Source organism: Nicotiana sylvestris, chromosome 3 (assembly GCF_000393655.2).
Source record: "Nicotiana sylvestris chromosome 3, ASM39365v2, whole genome shotgun sequence".
Classification (NCBI taxonomy): domain Eukaryota; kingdom Viridiplantae; phylum Streptophyta; class Magnoliopsida; order Solanales; family Solanaceae; genus Nicotiana; species Nicotiana sylvestris.
The window spans coordinates 91,105,292-91,120,172 of NC_091059.1; positions in this window are offsets into that span (position 1 = coordinate 91,105,292).

Below are 14,881 nucleotides of genomic sequence, written 5' to 3' on the forward strand. Positions count from 1 at the left end.
ATTGCATATACAGATTACTTTATCATAAAATTTATAAAAACTTTACAAATCATAGTTGTTGTTATCATGTATCTCTAATATTCAATTATTCAGTTGCAAAATTAGAATACAAAATCTTTCATAATTAAAAACATAAAATAAAGAAGAATACAAATAACCGGATTATACCAGTAATTCCGTTATGGTTTGGTAGGGTTTGACCTTGTGCTGCAGATGTAGTACCGACTTTGAAGCTGCTTATTTCATTATCAAAAAATAATCTTAATCTTGTTCAAAAAGCATATACAAACCTGCAGATAGAATATGCAGCCCAAATATAGGGCATAAAGCTTTTAAGGAGGAAAAAAAGGATGAGAATAATGGAAAGTATTAATTCTCCACTATCACACATTCAAGGATTATGAACGTTTATTTTCGTTTATAAATTTTCAAGTCCCTTTATTATTAATGATGAATGCAGCGTCCCTCCGTTACCTCATTCTAACCCTTCATTGCCTTCCTTGATTACAATAATAATAGAAAATAAAAAATGAACCAAACAATGAGAGAAAAGGTCAAAAAAAATGAGAGAAAAGATAAATAGCAATCCTAGTCTATGAGAGGTGCCAAGTCATCACTTTTATTCCCTCCTTTATATATATACTAGTGAATTTATTCGCGCTTCGTGCGATTATAAAAACACATTTGATTCATAAATAATTATTTTAGAAATTTAATTGAAATAAAAGAGATAAAATTTTAACATACATATATAAATAAAAAATAAATACTACATATTGATTGAGGTTAGATGGACAATAATTTTCATAATCTGATTTTTTTTAAAATGAAAAAAATATATAAGAAAAAATTTCACCTGTATATGCGTTTGTGTATGTGCACCTTATTCCCTTAGTCTAATGCATATCTAAAATAAACCCGTTCTTTCATTTGATAGTACAACTTTAGTTTTTCTTCCTTTTTTTTAAAAGAAAAAAATCTTCTATGCAAATCATAGGATTTGAAATGAATGCAAGGCAACTAAAAAAGAAAAAGTATTGAATTGTTGTCACGACCCAAAATTCACTAAGGGTCAAGATGGCGCCGGACACCGCTATCAGGCAAGCCAACCAAAATACTTAATTAAATTCTCGTTTTAAATTTTTTTGAAAACTATGATTTTCCTTCAATTTCACTAGTAAAAGATAATTATTTCAAATCAAATATGAATGTTAAGAAGTTAATACAAGATACCCCATAACCATCCCAGAAACCGGTATCGCAATTGCATGAACATTTACTAGGGAATAAAATAAAATACAGTAACTGTCCGGAATACAGAGTGGACAGAAATGAAAACACAGTAAAATACTCTGAAGCGGACTCTGCTGGCTGCGGGTCGTCCTGATAAATGCAGCTCGCCTAAGTCTCCGTGTCAACCCTGTCGCTATGTCACTAAGCCATTAGCCACATATGAACCTGTGCAACAAAAATGCACAACAAGTGTAGTATGAGTACGAAAACAATGTAAACCCAATGAGTATCTCGTCTAATCTCGAAGAAGTAGAAACGAGAGGTCGACTTCGACACTTACTAATGGTCCAATAATGATACGTTCATAATATAATAAATTGATGATTTTCATAACAGGATGGTAATTCAATAGAATGAAGCAAGTAAACAATTCTTTCTTTTATAGGAAATTCCCAAATTCCTTTTCATCATTTATACATTTATTCTCAAGTCAGGGAGAGCAAATATCAACATCTATAAATCCCAAGGCAAAGAATACAAGCATGCGCAAATCATGCCGAGGACGTACGGCCCGATCCAATAATATTTAAACCGTGCAATGCTAGATGGTCGAACGGCGCGAACCACAGATGCATCTATTTAATCTACCGAGTCGTTCGGCCTGTTCCAGAATTTAAACACACACAGACAGTCAATCAAGGAGTCATCAGGAAACAATTATCCAAAGAAAACCAATTTTCTTTTAACAATTTAGAAAAAATGAAGTTTAATTCTTTTTAGAAATTGATTGACCAATTCGATAGGATTTAAGCAATTCAACTGTCAATAAGATCACAAATAATCCAAGGGTAGTATGCTTTTAGGTCCCAGACTACCCCGACTTAAATATTATAGTAGCTACGCACGGACTCTCGTCACCTCGTGCGTACGTAGCCCCCAACTTGGAGCACATATTTAATTATTTCATCTATGGGGACAATTCTCTCTTAGAAGATTAGAAAGGAGACTCGCCTTGCTCCGAAGATCCATAATCGACATTCCACGTTCTTCCGAAGACTCGAATCGATGAACAAAGCTTCAAAGCTAGCCAATAATAATACAAATCCATTAATATATACTCAATTACCCCTAATGATCCAACTTATAAAAATTTCTAACCCCGATCGAAAAGTTGACAAATACGCCCTCGGGCCCACGTGCCCGGATTTCAAAAATTTTCAAAGATAAACTTTACCCATAACCTCACGAACTCAAATATATAATTTACTCTCAATTTCATACCCAAAATCGTGGTCAAATTCCAAGAATATCAATTTTCTTGGTTTTCCCTCAAACCCCAAGTTTCTACAAATTTCATGCTCAAAACCGTACATAATCAATGTATTTAACTCAAGATAGGTGGGGATAGCTTACCTTATCGTTGATGATGAAAACCCCCTCTTGAAACCCTCCAAGAATCGCCCAAACCAAGAGAAAAATGAGAGAAAATGGCCAAATCCCGATTTGTAAAACACTCACTACCTCCAGTCTTTCCGCACCTGCGGTCTATTGACCGCTTCTGCGGTCCCGCAGGTGCGGACCAATTGCCGCTTCTGCAGTCTTCCCCCAAGCCTTCAACTTTCGCATTTGTGCTTCTCCTTCCGCAGGTTGGGTCCCGCATCTGCGGCAAAATGACCGCGTCTGCGGTCCCAGCCTAGCCATCCATTTTTGTTTCTGCGGCCCTTGTTTCGCAGGTGCGGTTACACCAGCAACCAGCAAATTCAGCATTCTCCAAAATTCCATTTTCGATCTGTTAACCACCCGGAATCCACCCAAGGCCCCCGGGACCCCAACCAATCATACCAACCAGTCCCCAAAACACATTACGGACTTGCTCGAGGCCTCAAATCATATCAAACAAGCTAAAACCGCGAATCGACCTCCAATCCAAGCTTTATGAACTTTAGAATTTCAAACTTCTACTTTCGATGTTTAAACCTATCAAATCACGTCCGATTGACTTTAAATTTTACACACTAGCCATATTCAACATTATGGACCTACTCCAACTTTCGGAATCGGATTCCAATCCCAATATCAAAAAGTCCAGTTCCGGTCAAACTTCTCAAAAACCTTCAAATTTCTATCTTTAGCCAAATGACTCCAAAATGACCCACAGACCTCCGAATTCACTTCTGATCGCGCTCCCAACACCTGAATCACCATACGGAGCTACTCCCAGACTCGGAATCCCAAACGTATATCGATAATACTGAAATGCACTTCAACCCAAACTTATGAAATTTCTTCCAAAATGTTAACTTCCACAATAGGCGTCAAATGCTCCAGGGTCATCCAAAACTCGATCCGGATATACGCCCAAGTCCAAAATCATCATGTGAACCTGCTAGAACCTTCGAATCCCGATTCCGATGTCGTTTACTCAAAAATCCAATCCTAGTTAATTCTTTCAACTTAAAGCTTCCGAAATGAGAATTCTCTTTCCAAATCAACTCCGAACTTCCCGAAATTCAATTCCGACCTTGCGTACAAGTCATAATACCTGAAATGAAGCTGCTCATGGCCTCAAACTACTGAACGGTGCGCTAGAGCTCAAAACGACCGGTCGGGCTGTTACAATTGTATTCCTAATATCTATTTGTTTTCCTATTATTTTTCCTTTTTCAACTTTTTCTTTTTGAATCTGCTCGATCATTATTGATTTCTTTCCTCTTCCCCCTCTTAATTCATCTATTTTAGAAACCTTTTAAATCTCTATTATTCTCGATAAATTATAAGAATTACAGTTTAAGTAACATACATTGGTAGTTATTTTTTTATATATATTATCAGGTTACCTAAAAGATATCTCTACATGTGATTTAACATAAAAAAAATTATAATTTGAAAAAAATATATATTATTTCCTACAATAGGTAAATATGATATGATATTGTAAACTAAATTTTTATACATCATCAATGTATATAAGTAGAATAAAACACTTCTTCATAGTATTTACAAATCTCCAATTTCTTCTACTAACTCTCCGCAATTTTCAAAAAGTTTGCTTCTTTCTCTTTCAATGTTCTCATCGCCAGTCTTATAAATTGAAAAAAGTAATCCATTCAAAAAAAAAAAGGATCCAAGTATCAGAAAGAGGATAAGGAAAAGAATTTCTAGTTCCTCCTTGTTCTTTTTTTTTTTCTTTTGTGTCAACATTCAAGATATATTTTTTTGTTCACATAATTATATCAATAGGATCCAAATTTAAGAGCAAGAACAACAAAATTATTAGAGTGTTTCCACGGCAATTTATTTTGATTACTTTCTTCCTAACAATGTGAATAGCAAGATACCTCAACAATATCAACTATGTTGGGTAAAAAACCAGCTCTAGCATATCGCAAATTCAGCATTCTTAAATACTTGACGCTGGATGTGAACTTCGGAAGATGAAAGTCCATCTAAAATTTGTTATAAATTAAATTCTATTTTTTCTAACATATGATCATAGTAATGAAAAAAAATAGGGAAAAGGAAAAAAAAGGTAATGGTAAAAAAATGAGAATAAATAAATAAATATCAATTTAATCATTGTTTCAATCACTGTATCTGTCTTGTTATTACCAAATATGCTTTTTAGAGGGCATTGGACAGGGAGAGACTCTATACCCACGAAACTTTTTTCACAGGGAGAGACTCTATGCCCACGAAAAAAATTTCTACTCTAAAATAAGCAACATGTTGAGAAGCCAGCGGCTTTGTCTTCTTTCAAGATTTTTCACAATAGCTCTTAAATTTCCTGACTCAAGAATATTTCAACATAGCCTCCTTTGTATGTAAAGACATGCCCGTTCCATATGGTATATTTCCAAGTACGTATCACCCACAAAAACAATCCAAATTAAACACAAACTCTACTAATTTTAAATTTTTAGTACAATTATATTATAGTTATCCATACAGAAGAGTACCTAAACTCATTTCAATGAATGTTACAACTACATAAGTCATGTCCCTTCGAGGACATCCAAAAAAAATCTAAAAATTATTACAACTATTAAATAAATAATTATTTCTTGCCTAAGAGAATATCGTACCCTCAATTAGTCATTTAGCTATTGTCGGGGAAGTGAGTATATTTCTAAGAAAATTGGCGTTTTCCATCTTTTCTTGCAATTTAGTGATTCCACTTAAACCTTTCTCCTTCAAATGAGTATCTGCACAGAAAAAACAAAATATCTATATTTTCTCTTATTCTTCTTGTCTTTAGCTTCATATAACCTCCAGAAGAAAAATAGAAAAATCAAAATAAAGATAAGCAGCCAGTATATACCGTTGTTAGTTTTTCGTAAATTGTGTAAGCACATGTTAGATGTTCTTAAAGTAGTATATGTCTCTCATTCCACACCTAGAAAAGAGAAACTAAAGTAAACATAGTCAATAATGTATACAATAATAAAAAAGTTTAATCTTTTCAAGAAATGAAGCAACCAACAACTATTGGCGCTTCGAATCAGAAGGGGTCGCAACTATGCTTTGAGATGGAGAAGTAGTTTATTTGTCTGCAATCGATACCAGTTTGATACTATATTTACCATGTAATTTTCTATTCAATTGGTATCATTACTATGGAGGAGATGTGGGTGTAATTCAGATACTTTTAAAAGTGACTTTAGTATGGAATCTGATGAGGCATTTAGTTTGGGGCTTTAATGATAAAAAGAAACGGTTGTCTATGATTAGGCTTTATTACTACAATAACAACCCAGTATAATCTCACTTAGTGGTGTCTGGGGAGGGTAGTGTGTACGCAGACCTTACCCCTACCCTAGGGTAGAGAGACTGTTTCCAAATAGACCCCGGCATCCTTCCCTCCAAGAACTTCCCACCTTGCTCTTGGGGAGACTCGAACTCACAACCTCTCGATTGGAAGTGGGGGTTGCTTACCATCAGAGCAACCCCTCTTGTAAAGAAGCAAAACGGTTAGCTTCTAAACTGAAAAGAAATGGGAGAGAAAGAAGAGTAACGGAGGAGGTATAATTAAGAGAATGTAATTAATAAGTGAATTTTGGATTTTCTAATGTAGCACATAAACAGGAAAAATGTCAAAAATTTGAGAAAAAAAGATAAGTATGATTCTTGGCCAAAGAGACATGCCACGTCACTTTTTTTTAAGCCCACCTTTATACCTTTATATATATATATATATATATATATTTCTATAAAACTCTAGTGAAGCAAGGAACATCATATATTTGTGCATTTGGTGTATTGTAATAAACTAGAAATGAAGCTCTCAGTTTCAAGTCTCAACCAGAAACTAGAACACAACTACAAGTCTAAAATACTATTGATGAGGATACACTATAGCTAAAACCTGCAGCGACGAAAATAAAGACCTCATACTGTTTTTGTTGGTTGTTAGTGGCTTTGGATAGAAATATGATAGTTCTTAACGGATTAACAGTTTATATGATAAGAAAATTAAATAATCCGTCCCGTACTAATTGTAGGGAAATGACATCGAAAAATAACAATAATAATACTGCAATAATATTATTTGTAAGCAGATACACGAATTGGCTTGAGTCGTGCTAGACAATGTCCTATGAAACTATTTTAGCAATGTAAAATATTTTCCCAGGATTAAACAAGACCATCTCCATTTAGGAGGATACAGGAATTAGCAAAATATTAAATTACAAACCCAGCTATTTAAAAGAGGGGAACAAAAGAAATTAAACTACAAAAAAAAATACAACAAAGGGAAGTTGGTGAATAATGAAATTAGAAGGAGAGAGAAGAGGATTTTTTTTTGTCTTGCTGATGATTATTGATGAAAAAGGAGTGATTGGTAATGGCAATTTGTGATGACCCGGCCGATCGTCTTAAGAATTTATGCCCCGATCCCCCATTAACTGCTTTTTCCAAGTTTATTTCTGCTATTTTAATTTGACGGGATATTCGATTTTGAGTTTCGGAAAGTTTTGGGACACTTAGTCCTTAAATGAGAGCTTAAGTGTTGGAAAGTTGATCGTAGTCGGAACAGTGTGAAGACGGCCTCGGAATGGAAATCTGATGGTTCCGTTAGCTCCGTTGGGTTATTTCGGGCTTAGGGGCGTGTTCGGATGGTGTTTTGGAGGTCCGTAGATAATTTAGGCTTGAAATGCCGAAAGTTAAATTTTTGAAGTTTCCGGTTCGATAGTGGGATTTTGATCCGAGGGACGGAATGGAATTCCGGAAGTTGGAGTAGCTCCGTAGTGTATAATGTGAAGTGTATGCAAAATTTCAGTCATTCGGACGAGGTTTGATAGACTTTTTGATCGAAAGCGTATTTTTAGAGTTTTTGGATTTCTTAGGCTTGAATCCGATAAAAAATAGGTGTTTTGATGTTGTTTTGAGCGTTCCGAAGGTTGGAACAAGTTTGAATGATCTTTTAGGATTGGTTGGCAGGTTTGGTTGAAGTCCCGGGAGCCTCAGGTGTGTTTCGGATGCTCAACGGACCATTTTTGGACTTGGAAAGATTACAGATTTTCTGCTGTTATGTTGCAGAGGAAACATTCATCACGTTCGCGAGAGGGTCTCGCGTTCGTGTAGAGCATCTGGGTGAAGCAGCTGAATCATGCTTCGTGTTCGCGATGAGGCCCCGCGTTTGCGAAGGTATGGACCCGTTGGTCTTCGCGTTCGCGTAGGGGCTGCCAGAGTGAGCTACGCATTCGCGAGCGGACCTCGTGTTCGTGAAAGAGGAAGTTGGCCAGTAGATTTTTTGTGTAACGCATTCGCGATAGTAGTCTCGCGTTCGCGAAGAAGAACGCATCTGGGCAGAATATAAAATTTCAAAATCGAGGGTTAGCCATTTTTGTGAAAACTAAAGCTTGGGAGCTCGGATTTGAGCGAGGTTTTGAGGGATTTTTAGAGATATCGATTGGGTAACGATTCTTAACTCTTTTTTGCTTGTAACCAATTAATCTAAACATGAATTCATCATTTAATTTCGGATTGGAGATGAAAAATTGGGGAAAAGTTTGAAGAAAGTTCTTAGACCTAGAATTCGACTTTTGATTGGGAATTTGACCTTAGATTTAGATAATTTTGGTATGCATGAACTCAGGAGAGTGTGAGGATTCTGAAAATATAAATTTTACCAGATTTCGAGACGTGGGCCCGAGGGGTGTTTTGGTCATTTTACCAAATTTCGCGTATTAGCTTAGAATTTCTTTGTAGAATCAGTTACTTGAAGTGTTATTTACATTATGCAATTGAATTGAACAGATTTGGGCCATTGAGAGTCGAGTACTCGTGGCAAGAGCGTGGTTTTGGGTTGATTTTGAGCCGGTTCAAGGTAAGTGGCTTGTCTAACCTTGTGTGGGGGACTTTCCCTTAGGATTTGACATATTTGGTAATTGAAATGCCTTGTACGTGAGGTAAAGAATGCGTACTTGTGCTAATTGTTGGAAATCCGGTTTTCTTTAAGTAATTACTAGTATGTTTCCTTTCCTGTTTTTATTACTTGCACTATTAAGCATGTTGTTAGCTTAGGAAAGCATGTCTAAGTGACTTAATTGCTTTACTTGCTCAAACTGCCTTACTTGAATTCTGTGCAGCATGCTAGGCTAGAATTACTTGTTCGCCTTAATATGAAATTTGCCATTTCTGAATATTTTTCTGTTGCTGCTATGTATTTACATTGGGACTATGGATGTGGGATTCCGGTAGCTCCCCCCCTATTGCCTGTTTATTTTGGGACTACGGATGTGGGATTCCGGTAGATCCCCCTGCACGGTTATATGGAACTACAGGAATGCACTTGATAGATTCTCCCAGTACTGGGTATTTACATTTGGGACTACGGAACGGGATTCCAGTAGATCCTCGCGCACTATGAGTTGGACTACGTGACGGGATCTCGGGAAATCCATTAGATATGTTCATATGGGACTACAAGACAATATCATGGGAGATCCCCGGTTGTTATTTTGGTGTGTATCAAATGCATAAAGGTTGCTGGGGCATTGGTCAGCCCAAATGACATAACAAGGAACTCGTAATGACCATATCGAGTCATGAAAGTAGTCTTCGGGATATCTGGCTCCCGAATCTTCAACTGATGGTAACCTGAGCGCAAATCAATCTTAGAAAACACTCGTGCGCCCTGAAGATGGTCAAACAGATCATCAATACGAGGCAAAGGATAACGGTTCTTCACTGTAGCCTTGTTTAACTGGCGATAATCAATACCCGTACGCATAGAACCATCCTTTTTCTTCACAAACAAGACAGGAGCACCCCAAGGTGATACACTAGGCCGAATAAAACCCTTGTCAAGCAATTCTTGTAACTGATCCTTCAACTCCTTCAACTCAGGAGGAGCCATACGATACGGAGGAATAGAAACGGGCTGAGTGCCCGACAACAGATCAATGCCAAAATCAATATCTCTATCAGGCGGCATGCTTGGAAGATCAGCTGGAAACACATCGGGAAATCCCATACTACCGGGACTGAATCAACTGAAGGGATATCAATACTGACATCTCTCACATAAGCTAAATACGAGTCACACCCCTTCTTAACCATATGCTGAGCTTTAAGAAAAGAAATAACTCTACTAGGAGTGTGATCTAAAGTACCCCTCCACTCAACACGCGGTACACCTAGCATAGCCAGCATCACTGTTTTTGCGTGACAATCAAGAATAGCATAATGGGACGACAACCAGTCCATGCCCAAAATAATATCAAATTCTACCATGCTGAGCAACAATGGATCGACTCTGGTCTCAAAACCACTAAGAGCAACCAAACACGACCGATAAACACGATCCACAATAAGAGAATCTCCCACATTAGTAGAAACATAAACAAGGGAACTCAAATAATCCCGAGATACACCCAAATACGGGGCAAAATAAGAATACACATAAGAATAAGTGGAGCCTAGATCGAATAGAACCGATTCATCTCTGTGACAAACCAGTATAATACCTGTGATGACAGAATCGGAAGCAACAACCTTGGTACAGGCAGGAAGGGCATAGTATCGGGCCTCGCCTTCCCCTCTAGGGTGACCTCTACCTCCTCGACCTCCCCCTCTGGCTGGCTAAGCAGTTGGGATAGCAACTGGAGCTGTAACCATAGCCTAAGAACTCTGTGGGGCACGCTGTGGCTGAGAAGTCTGTGAAGGTGCACCCCTCCCAAGTCTGGGGCAATCCCTCACCATATGGCGTGTGTCACCACACTCAAAATAAGCTCTAGGAGGACGTGGTGGTTGTGACTGGCTCGGACCAGTCTGCTGGACTGACCTCTAAAAGCACCTCGTGCAGGAGGCGCGCTAGATACCGGTGGTGCATAATAAGGCTCCTGGGGCCTAGGAGGAGCTGGAACACCACTGGTTGCTGGAAGAGCTAAATGAACGGGGTGACTCATATAACCCCTACCGTGACGACCTACAGCTGGGGCACGGGCACTAGAGAAATGTCCCGACTCTCAAGACCTCTTGGCCTCCCTCTCCTCTATCTCCCTAGCATGCATACCCTCAATCCTCCTAGCAATGCTCACCACCTGCTGATAAGAAATATCCATCTCCAACTCACGAGCCATGCTAGACCTGATGCTGGGAATAAGGCCCTCAATAAACCAGCGAACCCTCTCATGAACAGAATAAACCAAGGCTGGTGCATGCCTAGCCAGACCAGTGTAACAGACAGCATACTCTGAGACAGTCATAGCACCCTGGTGCAAATGCTCAAACTCTGCGCGCCATGCGTCCCTGAGGCTCTAAGAAACATACTCTTTCAAGAACAGATCTGAAAACTGAGTCCAAGTCAGTGAAGCAGCCTCATCCAGACTGTCTAACTCATAGGCGGCTCCTCGAAGCTGGAAGGTAGTGAAGGAAACCCCTCTCGATCCTGATATATCCATGGTACGGAGAATGCGGTAACTCTCATCTAGAAATCCCAAAGCGTCCTCCGATGCTAGACCGCTGAATACAGGAGGCTTGTACCTCTTGAACCTCTCAAGCCTCAGCTGCTCCTCCTCGGAAGCCGCTGCCCTGCCCTCGGGCTGAACTGGCACTGCAGGTGGTACAGGAATAATCTCAGGGACCTGCTCAACATGCACTCGCTGCTCAGGAGTGCAGGCGGCGGGAGTCTGTGCTCCTACCCCAGCTTGAGATGTAGTTGCAGCAAGGGGAAACAACCCTGCCTGAGCCAGAGTGGTGTTCATGCTCATGAACTGTGCTAGAGTCTCCTGAAGAGCTGGAGTAGTAGTAGCAGTAGGCGTGTCAGGTGCTTGGACTCTAGCTGGAACTGCTGGTGGTACCTCGACAGCAGCTCGTGCAGGTGCTCTGGCTGCACCACGTGCGTATCCTCGGCCTCTACCCAGCCTTGTCCTCTGACGGTTGTAGTAGAGAGTGCGGGTGCCTGATCATCTCAAGTAGCACGTGTCCTCACCATCTGTGAGAGAGTAGAAGACAGAAGTTTAGAATTGTGATGTCAAAATATTGCACGGCAAGGAAATCAAATGAAGTGGAATTTTTCTAATAGTTACATAGCCTCTCGTAGATAAATCCAGACGTCTCCGTACCGATCAGCGAGACTCTAATAAACTGGCTTGTGATCCATGACTACTATGAACCTAGAGCTCTGATACCAACTTGTCACGACCCCGGTTCGCCCTCCGTGAACCATCGTAACGGCACCTAGTCCTCTACGACTAGGTAAGCCTACATTGCGGAAGATAACCAAAGTGCGGAATAAAAACAAATTAAAACAGAATGAAGAGTGATAAAATAGTGTTTAAAAGTACCACTCGGCATACACAATATTTAACTCTCAAGAGCCAATACATATCTCCAAGATCCGGAAACCCATGAATCACAAGCGAAGGATCACTACACAGTATTCTAACTCCAGAATATCTAACAGGGAAAAGAAATACAGAAGGGCAAATGTTTAAAAGCTAGAATAGAAAGGGACTCCTTGGTCTGCGGACACGACAGATATACCTCAAAGTCGCTGGAGCAGTTGCTTCACCATAAGGGTGATAGGACTGAGTCGCAGTACCTGGATCTGCACATGAAAAACATGCGCAGAAGGGGCATGAGTATACCATAGCGGTACTTAGTAAGTGACAAGCCTAACCTCGGTCGGTTAGTGACGAGGAAGGTCAGGGCCCTACTGAAGTTAAAGAAAGTATAAAGTTTGATAGTGTAGAACAAAATAGTATAAATAAATACAACAGTAAAAGTAACACAGGACATAAAAAGGGCAACAACAACTATTATAGAGACAAGGCAAAACACAAAAAGAAATGTGACTTAAGTTCCGTTGTATCATTTGGGATGTGTGTGCAAAATTTCAGGTCATTCGGACGTGGGTTGGTTAGGTTTTTGATCAAAAACGGAATTCGGAAGATTTTAGAAAAGTTTGGTTTGAATCCGATGTATTTTGGGTGATTTGATGATTGGAATAAGTTTGAATAAGGTATTAGGATGTGTTTGTGCCTTTGGTTGAGGTCCCGGGGGCCTCGAGTGAGTTTTGGGTGGTCAATCGGATCATTTTGAAGTTAAGAAAGTTACAGAAATTGCAGGTTCAGTAGTTGCAGGTATTTACTTTTCGTGTTCGCGAGTGGACCCTCACGTTCGCGAAGAGTCAGCTGAGGGAGGTGGAAATTTAGCCTTCGCATTCGCGAGGCAGGTTACGCATTCGCAAAGGGTTACGAGATTGTGCATTGCATTCGTGGGCATGTAGTCGGGTTCACATAGAAGGAATTGAGAAGCTGAGCTTCAGTGGAATTAGCCCATCGCGTTCGCGATGGATGGAACGCATTCGCGAAGGTTCGTCTGGGTAAAGCATCACGTTCGTGAGGGTCTTGTCGTGTTCGCATAAGAGGATTTTGGTCAAAGTTATTTTTGTGCTTCGCGAACGCGAGGCTTTGACCGTGTTCGCCAAGAAGGATTTTCAGGACTGGGCAGAAGTTTAAAAGGTCATCTTGTCCGCGAATGTGGGGTTTATTTCCTCCATAGTTGGTCGTTTTTGGAGCTTTTTGAAGGAGATTGAAGAGGGATTCAAGGGGAATCACTTGAAGGTAAGATTCTTGGACTTAAAACTCGATTATTATGTGAATTCCACCTAGAAAATCATGGAAATTAAGCCAAAAATTGAAGAAACTAGGGCTTGGAAATTTAGACATTTAATTGAGGATTTGAAGGACCATTTGGGGTTGGATTTGAGAAGTTTTGATATGTATGAACTCATGGGGAGATAAGGAATCTATTGATGCAAAAATTATTGAATTCCGATACGTGGGTCCGGGGGTCAGGTTTTGGTAATTTCGGGATTTTTGGTATTATTTGATTATTTTCGCTTGGGCTTCATTTCCTTAGCATATTTTTACGCCGTGATTCTGATTTTGGATAGATTCGATGTGAGTGAAGGCCGATTTGAGGGGCAAAGGTGTCACAGAGTAGTATTTTCACCAGTTCGAGGTAAGTAACCATTGTAAATCTGGAACTGAGGGTACAAACCCCAGTATTTGACTTGTTTTGATAAATGCGGTGATGCACATGCTAGGTGACGAGCATGTGGGCGTGCACTGGTAGGGATTGTGACTTGGTCTGTCCCGTAGCGACTATTAAGCCGCGTATTTGGTTTGGAATCTTATATTATTTCGTACTTTAGTCATTTATACTGTATTATGGGATGTATGCCATGTTTGGGGCCTTGTGCCGACCTGTTGAGACCCTTAGGAGCATTTTTACTATTTTTCCTCACTTTACTTGTTGAAAGCATATCCTTAATCATGTTTTACCTGTTTAAATGTTTAAAACTGGTTTTATCGCTCCACTTCTAATTATGAAAACTATTTGGGCTGAGTTCCCTGATTTCTATTGCTCTGCCAGAGAGGCTGTGAGGTTGATGACTGAGAGAGGTTGAGAACCTAATGGTGAGGATAGTATATGTATATATTATGGACCGGGTTGCACGCTGCAGCAATACTTATATGGATCGGGCTGCACGCCGCAGCGATATATGTACTGGATCGGGCTGCACGCCGTAGCGATATATATATTGGATTGGGCTGCATGCCGCAGCGAGTTGACGTTTGTGCTGTAGGAGCCCCTTCGGAGTCTGTACACCCCCAGTGAGCGTAGTCGACTATAAATTACGGATCGAGCTGCACGCCGCAGTGGTTACTATGATTATTATTATTATTATGAGATATTAATGAGCCTGAGTGTTGAGAGTGAGTACTGAGTGACGAGAGCTGAGTCACGAGTGACTGAGAGGCTGGCTGAGAGGCCATATTCTGAGTGATACCTTGCCCGAGGGGCCCAGTTATGATATTTTTACTGATTTCATTCTTCTTTTAAAATAAGCCTCTGTTGGAAAAATTGCTAAGTATATGACTTCAAATGTTAAACTGAAATTTGATGATTTTTACGACGAAACTGGTTTTAAACTGTGAAATGGATTTGTTATCCTATTGTTTATTTAGTTATATGATTTTTAACTGCTCGTCACTACTTTCAGACCTTATTTACTCTAGTTACCTACTGAGTTGGCGTATTCACGTTACTCCCTGCACCTTGTGTGTAGATCCAAGTGCCCGAGCGGCAGAGTGAGGGTCTTCAGATGATCCAGAGGTTGCTGGAGATTTTAAGG